Here is a 10,172-nt window from a genome sequence, read left to right as displayed (position 1 = left end):
TTCAGTTACGGCTAAGAATTTAGTCAAGATCATGCACAAAGTTGACACATGTTTGTTTATTCTCCTTTATATAAATCTTGTGCTTCATTTTCCTTGCATCCCAGCTTCTGAATTAAACATTTTCCTTTTGGTGATGGTCCTGCATTCAATATAATATTTTATCAGAAAATGATAAGAAGTTTCAAACTGAGGAATTGATGGATGCATGGAATCGAGAGTAATAATCGTTGGCCACTATATCTTTATTGGTTATACTATACCTTGGTTTTGAGGATGATGCCTTGAAGTCAACTTTTTCTTTGTCAGCTAGGAAGAAAACACAGGAAGAGAAGCCTAGTTGACGCAATACATAACCCTTTTGTATTGTAAACAGTTTTGTTTTATGTGTCGATAGGCCCATAGCATCCAAATTATTGTCCCAAAGCCTGTTTGAATCAATCTATGAATCTACATGAGGTGTTGCTACGAAATTACTACAATACTTTTCTTTAGCAATGATGGAAAGTGAAGGCACTGGTCCAACCTATTCTGACTAAAGACTAATGGATCAGCTTCATCCTTCTTAGCATAATTTATCTCAGTAACTACAAGAGGCTTGAAAAAAAGACTGCAAGCACTGTTTCTCTATGTTAATGGAACATTGCTTAAATTTTAATGTAGCATAAAGATGCAGCCTTTTGGCTTAACCTATTCTTTTCAACTATTGCAACTTTTCTCATGAGGATGATTGTATTCCTTGAAACGGGAGAGGAGGAAGCAATCAAACCAAGAATTTCCACAGAATATCAAGGTTGTAGCAAGTATTAAAAATTGAGTTTATAAGTTACCTTTGTAGGATACAAATCTTTAGCAGTGTACTCTGTGTCAACATCATCTTTTTTGATATTTTGGACCTCGTCATGTATGTAACATTCTTTTTAATTGTCCATATTAACTATTGTGAATATTCCATGGTTAGTCTTCCACAAAATTATATAGAGGCCCAACTAATTAACTTTTTTTCTTAGTGGTAGGACCTTGCTACAATTTATAGATAAGAAGGTACTTCATCATTTTATAAGTCATGAGAGATTAGCAAATTCTTCATTCCAATTCAATCATTGTGGTCCAAATTATTATCTTTGGTTGTTATGTTAATGTTACATACCTGAACTTTTAGAGCCCCTCAAGAAATCAAAGGAGCAAGGAAGTCCCAAATTGCTAGATATTATAACTAAGAAATTCGTTTTGTTTGTTCTTTATGGCAAGACATTTGTTTTATCTCAAATGTGGATGTTTTGTTTGTTTACGGAGATATTTCTATTAATGCAAGGTTTTGTTATATTATCCATCCACAACTCCCGGTCTCGTTAGTACTTTTATGCTCACGCTCACGTTTGCCGATCCGTGGGTCATGTGTCTTAGATTTTGCTTTACGAGGTTAGCTTTTTCTGAATTTTGCCGTTACATAATTGCATGTCACTGAATTGGTATGGTTTAGATTTATTCTATTTTCCAAACTTTGACATCGTAACATAGTAATATTCATCATTTAATTTTATTAAAATTAATTTCATATAAATTATTTTTTTCATAGAATAAATAAAAAGCGCAAGTAGTAAATAAAAGTCTTGTTAAAACCGTACTCAAATAATAAAAAAACTATTATATATAAGTCATATTAAAAATCACACGCCAAATAATCAACTAATAAAATCCCAATACTAAACATACTAATGTTTGACACACAATAGTAAAAGATGGTACAAAATAGTGAGAAAAAATTTGGCACAAAGATAAAAAAAACAGGCCAAAATGTATTTGTGAATTTACTATAGCATGATTATTTTTCTCGTGCCAAAGTCAATTCTGGCATGGTTTTAAACTTATTTTTGTAGCAATTCTATCAGCCCATTTAGGATTTTTTCTTGTATTGTTATATATATAGTTTAAATAAAAAATATTAAATTAATAGTTAAAACTTATATATAATTAAATTACAAGTGAGCACATCCATCTCGCAAGAAAATATGAAAAAATATAATTAGGGTAAGGTATGATAGATGCAAGACATGTGAAAACACTAAGACTCACTGCACGTGCATACTTACGAAAGCAGCTGGCGGGATTTCTTCAAAATTAAAACCCATTATGTGGTATCAAGGATAAATATGAAAATAAAATAAAAGATGATGAAAATTGAAAAAGCTAGAATTATTTTATTCCTTCACAAGCGTATACATATATATATAATATGTTAATCTGGCTATATAAGCCTTACTAAGATTACAAATATTAAACTAATATTTAAATTAATATCAATACACATGGATGTAAAATGCGATGAACCTAATGCTGGATGGCAGGGGAGTGTGTAATAAAAATTGAGTATGAACCTGGGCTACAACAACATATGGAAGATTTTAGATTTATACAATCTGATATTTTTAAAGAAAATAAATAAATTGAAATAGAAAATTAGTATAAGAGAAAACACAACAGGATACATCCTCAATTTGAAAATGAATTAATATCCCAAAATCAAGAACTAATACTATTATAAAAAATTATCAAAACAAAACCCGCCGCAAATAAAAAAGCTAAAAAAACCAAATATTAATTATTCCATTACTTTAGATATAACTTAGAAATATATCCATGGGTTTCTTTTTATAAATACAAGTAGAATAATGTATAAAAAAATTATATAGTATTAATAATTAAAAGTTTTATTTTTTAAAATAATAATCAAATAAGAACATATTATTTATGATAAAATTATCAACACCACAATAAAGCAGAATAATAGTACTCATTTAGCTCCCATGTTAAGTTGACAATACGATTCCATTCCAAAATATATTTAGAGAGTTAGTATGTATGTATGGTGTTTTTATCTATTTTATCTTAAAAAAAATTAATTACAAGTATAAAAGTGAAAAAAAAAAAGCAACTTCATATAAATATTTAACCATAAAACATACAAAAAATTGTTTACATAATTTATCATCTTGCATGCCCACGTGAGCATGATATCAATGTCTTCACTTTATAGATCAAAAGAAGGAGATGAATATAAAGAAAAGAATTCTGAAAACTGAAAGAACCTACTCACCAAGCCCAAAAATTATAATGGCTTGATTGATTTATGCAGTAAATTGAGTTCAACATTAATTAATACGGAGCATCGATGACAAGCATAAACGGACCTGAGAAAACAGATAAAGCATGGGCTTGGTGTCATATTGTGTGGGCCCCACCTATCTTAAATATAAAAAAACCACCACCACAGTCAACAAGGAAAAAAATAAACGGCCGCTTTATTTTCTCATTCTGCCCCGTGAAACCCTCTCATTTTCTTTCCTAAAAGTGCCTACGAGCCTTCTCTTCCATTTGTTTTCACCAACTCTGGAACTCCCTATTCCTCGCGCCAAAACTTCTATCTATCTTCCTTGCGGCTCCCTTGCTCGGTGAGCTTAAAATCATATAAACTTTTTCCCCTACTATGGGAGCTAGAGCTACCACGCTTGTTGTCCCACCCGCCATCCAACCTCAGAAGCTCTTTTGTTTGAATTTTTTTTTTCGTTTGCCAATTAGGTTGCCTAGCTAGGTAAAAAGATACGATGCTAGTATTATAATTTTTTATTCTTCTTTGCTTTTTGCTAGGCAAAGGATATTAGTTTGTATCAATAGCATGTGTCTTATTTGTTCATCACTAGAATTTGTTTAGTTTTGGTTATGCCCACAAGGTGTCGGCCAATGTCATTTCGAAATACGATTTCTTGGCCATGTACGGGCCAAGTTTATCTCACATTGTAATGCTGTGATTGTATGTAGCAGTGTTTCTAGCCCTTAAATTTTGGCATAGGTTTGATCCATGTTTTGTTGTGTTAAATTTTTGTTTTGAGTTGGCTGGATTTTGATTATGCTTTGGGTTGTTCGTTGCTGATTGGATCTTGTCTTCTAGGGAGTTAGATTTTTGGATCTCTAGTGTAAAGATACACCACATATAAATATATGTACATATATGTATATGCAAATTTTTGGATTTTGATAAAACATATACATAATTATTTAATTACTGGTTTTATTGTAAAACCATTCATGATATTATATTTAAATAATATGGGTTTTAAGATACTGTAATTATTCATGTTTCAAAGCTTATAGAGTTCTAATTATTTAACTGTTATTTAGTGAATCAAATACTTTAAATATTATGGATTTTGGAATTTCTTGGCAGCCACTGCATTAGTATTATTATTATTATTACTATTATTATTTTTATAATATATTCCTGAATTGTTTTACTTGGATCTTCTAGAAGCAATTGTTATTTAATCATTGAATGTTTGCAAAAATCATGATTAATATGTTAATTATGTATTCAGTATGGATTACTTATATTTTAATTATTGTTGTCAAATGATTGATTAAATTTCTAAAATTGTTGTCAGACATTAGCATTATATTATTTTGAAATAATTGGAATTATTTTCATTAGAAAACGGATCACGTAATTTCGTGCTATTTCGCACAATAATTTTGGACGACTTAGTATATTTTTGATAGAAATTGTGAGGTCCCTAATTAACAATGCACAACCCTGCATCGGGTTAGACATGACCGACTGTCGGCTATCAGCATTTCCTACGATGTAGAAACTATAGTTTCGCCACCGCTCTGGCTCGTGAAGAATAACGGCTTTTGATATTCCCGCCTCGTCACCGAGGGTAAAACCTATGAGTTCTCAACTGACCGGTCACCGAGTTTTAAATAAATGAGTTAAGGATATTTTGTTTGGCACTAGTTGTTTGGGACTTATATGCTCGTTATTTTGAGAATTAAACTGCTTTGAACCATTTCCGATTTATGGGTCTCATTTTGATATTTATTTCATTATATTACATTTGTATGTTTTTAAAGATTATTGAACATTTTGTGATCCCGATATTTTAGTGGTTACTACTCGGCTCTCAAGCTCATAATCTTGTTGTTGATCACTTCGGGGAGTGAATAGTACAATGTATATCTAGTGACCAGTGTAGAGATTGCGGATCTCGATCCTTATAAGCTCGAGCTGTTGTTCCGGTCTGGGTGGGTGAGATGTGTTTTCATTTATAGAGCACCATCTTGTACTTGATAGTTGAAGTTCGAACCCTGGTGGACTGCTTGCTTTTCGACTTTTTGATTTTGCCAGCAACTTGTTATATTGTGTGTTCTCACTGTGGATCGTGTTTTCTGAGGCCTCAGCATGCCTACTTGGTTCATAGACACACAGTTAGATTAGCATAATCTTCCAAGATTGGTGAAGATATTTCGGTGGATGTGGAAAACTGAATTTACGCAAACAAAAGAGATTATTGTCTTATTCATACTAAGAAAATTTCTTTAATCATTATTATAATTAGCCTCGTCTATAACTTTTTAAATTTCTTTTGTCTCACTATTTATATTTGTTGTTATAAAATTGTGGAGATTTGAAACAGAAAGGTGTCGTGGTGTGAGTTGGTTATCACGTCAGTCTAACACACTGAAGGTCTCCCGGTTCGAGTCCAAGGGCGACGCCATCCATGTAACTTTAGAAATATGTTTCACTTCAAACTTTACCCTCTTTCTAATGAATCTTATACATGTGAAATTTTACAAGCATATAAAAATATATTTGTGTTTTGATATTGGTTTAATTTTACTGAATTGTAAAATAAATAATGTCAAAGTGAAGGATATTAACCGTTTTTATTATCTGACAAAATGACGGGGTTCAGGGAATTTTATAGGATTAACTTCAAAGGCTTTTAAAAATTTAATGAGTAATATAATATGCATTTTTAGATAAATATTACCTTTGGGAGACTAATAGTCTTTGGGCAATAGTTCAGTTTTTAGTAACGCGTCTATTTCGTAAAAGCTGAGATCTAACCCGGGGCCCCATAAAAGCATGAACGCATAAAATGCGCACAAGATATTAACTTTACGCTTATATACACGCTCGATTTTTTAAATGGGGACGCTTATTAATTAATTGTCAAAAAAAAAAATTATTCACTTCAGAGCTTAATTTGTATAAGTAATATTGCTTTAAAAATCTAATTTGGTCTAATCTCAAAAATTTTGTTGAAGTATACCAAATACAGGGAAATTAAATTAATTAATTAATTATATGAATGGTGATGTATCCATAATTGCTACATAATTTAAACTTATCATTTGATAAGACGCAAATGAGGATCAAAGAAGAAAGATTATATAAGATAACTATTTATATATATATATATATATATATATATATATATGAGAAAGGTTCTCTGTGGACATGCATGACGCCCACAGAGAGCCTGACAGAATGCTAACCTTTAGCCACAAGCTGTAGAGCTAATCTTAGATTATGTAGCTCATTAGTTTTAATTTTGTATTTTACTGTGCAGATACCACTTTTACCGTATCTCATCGTTTATAAGCAGCAGTAATACTCGCTTTATTAAACAGGTCCCGGACCGCTGATTGAACCAACGGTCCAGCAACATTCGCAGATTTTTAATCGTGAACGTCGCAGAGGATCGATCCTCTATATATATATATATATATATATATATATATTATAAAGAGGATGCATCCTTTGCTAACGTTCACAAATTCATAATAACTGCGGAACGTTGATATGGGCCGCTGATTTCAACTCAACTACTGCACACCATTTTATGAACAAAGAATATCAAATGCACTATTTATAAACACGAAAGAAGTGGGATGCACAAAGTATTTTTTAACTCAACCATCCAATTAATCTTGAAAGCACAAGAATCGAATCAATTCACCGTCCAATTTTTATTAAAAGTTACCGATATCATCGTCGTCCAATCTTATTAAAATTACTGTATATCATCTACGAATGTTCGCAGATGATGTTTAGCCTATTATAAATACTTTATATCACAATTATAAATAAAAAAGAACATTGACATGGGAGAGCATGTGAGCATTAGAATAAGATAATGAGCATTAAGACTTTTTCAGAGGAGCAGGCATGGTGCTAGAAATTAATTAATCAAATAAATAAATAATTAATTAATTAAAAGAGGAAATCAGAGGTGAATATAATAATCTTTGATGGTCAAATGGATACTGATTTGCAATTAGTATTATATTCACATTGACAAGAAGACTGACTCAACCATCCTAAGCTTCATACTTCTCCAAATTTTATTTACCATTTTATATCATTTTTTTCTTATATTAAAAAAAAGGGTTTATAATAACATTATTCAACCCATATTATATTTTTTATATGCTATTCAATAACCAATAACTTTTGTGTATTGGCATCAGATCCCCCAGTGTGGTGGTATTTGTATCTATATCAAGAAAATATGTTTGATTCTTAACTCAAATAAAATAAAGATACAAATATGCTGAATTAGTAACTCCACACCTATGCACATCTTTGGTACATGGCTTTTTCATTTTTTTTTAAAATTATTAATTAATTTTTAAAAAAAATAACCAAGAACCCTTAACCTCACCCTTCAATTAACAAAGATATGAAATCTATATTTAAATGATTTTAATTTTTTATATTATTTTCCTGTTATATATAAAAATATTTTTTGCTAGAGAAATAGCAAATGATAATAAATAAAAAATAAAAGCATACCAATTTATGTGAAAAACTTAAAATTTAGAAAAATCATAAACCAAAAACAGGGAGATGATTTTACTATATTAAAACAAAAATTATTTCATCATCATAAAACACTAAAATATATTTAAATGCATCATAAATTGATTTCAAGTCTAATTAATATTGATTAAATTTGTGTAATGATTTAACTCAGCTATTCATTAATTGTGTTCTTTATCATCTAAATTTTTAAATTTGATCAAACAAAATTCAAATCACAAACCCTACCATTTTCAGGATAAGATGTTTCAACTGCTCTAAGTTTTGGAAAATATACACTGATCATGCAACACTAATCACCAAAATGATTGAAAAAGGACATTAAACTAACATTTGAAAGCACAAAAAACCTACCCATTGTTACTGATGAGACATCTCCGGACAAACTCTGCTGTGCCCTGCTGTCAACACTATAACACTCAAACAAATCAATTCTTAACTACACTCTCTCAACTGTACCAACATGTTCCCCATCCCCAATATTCATAAGCCTTTTTCATATATATATAAATAGGAGAACATCAGTACTTAGATGATGTTTTCTAAATATGTTTAATTGAGATCCGATGATATATATAGAAAAACATCATCTAAGTAAGTACTTAGATGATGTTTTCTAAATATGTTTAATTGAGATCCCGATGATATATATATATATATATATATGAAAAAATATCATCTAAGTAAGTACTTAGATAATATTTTCTAAGTATATTTGAGTAAGAGCCATCGGATCTGATTCTCTCAGCATTGTTTTTTTTCTGTTATATATTGTTTATACTATACATAAATTATTATAACCGTCAAATACAAATCCAATAGTTACCGTAATATTTTTAGATTTTAAATCTATGTATATCCCTAGATCAAGCTCTCGTATAAATATATATAGATATATATATCAAAACATTGAAATTGGATCAAATAAAGTAGAATGCAATTACATTCAGAAACATTATGTATAAATTTAGTTGAACATTAAAATGATACTGATCTAGTAAACAAGTTGATGAGCTTCCCTTTCTCTAATCTCTCCATCAACTCTGTAGAACCAGGCACACCCATCTCAGTGAGCTTCTTCAAATACCCAATAGCTCCATGAGCAATCATTAATCTTCTACTCTTGCTACTCTTTGACAAACACAGAAGACAAGCCACTGCATACTTGTTTGCCTCTGTTGCTTGTATTCCAATCCAACAACTGAACCAAACCTGGCAGAGCACTCTGACAATTCCTCTTCTTCACTACTATCTTCCCTGCAGTTCTTATGACACCCACTCATCAAACCAGCCATGGCTTTGTGCTGCTGCTTCTCTACTTCCTTTAGTCTTACCATTGATCATCTCCACCAGCAAATCCATAATCCCAAAACTCCCCCAACCAACTCTTGAACCTCTCTGTAACTTGAAACCTTGGCAACTGTAAATGCTGCAGCTTGTTTTGATCCTTGAGTTCCATCTTTGAGAATTCTCACCAATCTTGGGAACAAACCAAGTGATACCAAGCTCTCAATGGAAACTAAATCAACAAGGTTTCGAATAGCAGAGATTGCCGGTTCTTGCGGTAATGGCTCATCTAAATAACTGAGAAGACTCCGAACAGCTCCTTCAGAGATTACTAAGCTTTTCAAGCTCTCATGAATAAAAGTCACATTAGCTAAAAACTCCGCAGCATGCTGCTTTGAAGCTTCAGCATTGGGTGAATCAAGTATAGTAACCATCACTCGAGTAATTACCATAATATCATAATTCATAAGCTCTGGTAACACCGACAAGTTCTTCAGCGTTGCCGTGGCAGCTGACAGAGTGATGGAGTCATCACCATGCTCATAGATCATCTCGATCAAGACACGAACACCATCATGAGCTACAACGATGTGAGCGGCGTCTGGTTTGATCGATAACCTTTGTAACGACATCAAAGATTTGACACGACAATAGTGAGAGCCAGACTCAGCGAGCTTGATCAAAGTTTTTAAGCAAATGATCAGAAGAAAGCGAGCTCTCACATGACTCAAACTCAGCAAGCAAGCAAACAAGAGAGACAGCTTTCTTTGATCTTGGGCATGCTAGTGTGGGTGAGAAGGCTAGCTAGTGCTGCAACACTTGCAGCGCTAAGCTCAGCTGCATGCACACTATTCACGTTAGCTTTCATGGATGTAAGTAACTCGTCCAAAGCTCTGTGTTTGGAGTCTGAGTCGCCGAGCTGGAGACGTGTTAGTGGTTCGTCGTCGGAGATTGAGGTGGTTTTGAGTAAGAGTTTGCAGTCATGGAGGTGAAGTTCAAGGTTGGAATTGAGAGAGTGGAGTTGGCTTTGTAAGTGGAGTTTGCCGAGAGAGGAAGAGGAGGAGAGATGGATGAGGTGGGAGAGGGTGGTGGAGATGGAATGGAGGAGAGTGAGGCAAAGAGGGGATTTGGAGAAGGATGGGTGAGTGGAGAGGTTGGAGAGGGAGGGTGGGAGAGCTTGGAGAGTGGAGATGATGGTGGACCAGCGAGTGGTGAGAGTGGGTTG

Source organism: Dioscorea cayenensis, chromosome 1 (assembly GCF_009730915.1).
Source record: "Dioscorea cayenensis subsp. rotundata cultivar TDr96_F1 chromosome 1, TDr96_F1_v2_PseudoChromosome.rev07_lg8_w22 25.fasta, whole genome shotgun sequence".
Classification (NCBI taxonomy): Eukaryota; Viridiplantae; Streptophyta; class Magnoliopsida; order Dioscoreales; family Dioscoreaceae; genus Dioscorea; species Dioscorea cayenensis.
The sequence above is the reverse complement of the archived record's forward strand: the minus strand, read 5'-3'. Positions refer to the sequence as shown.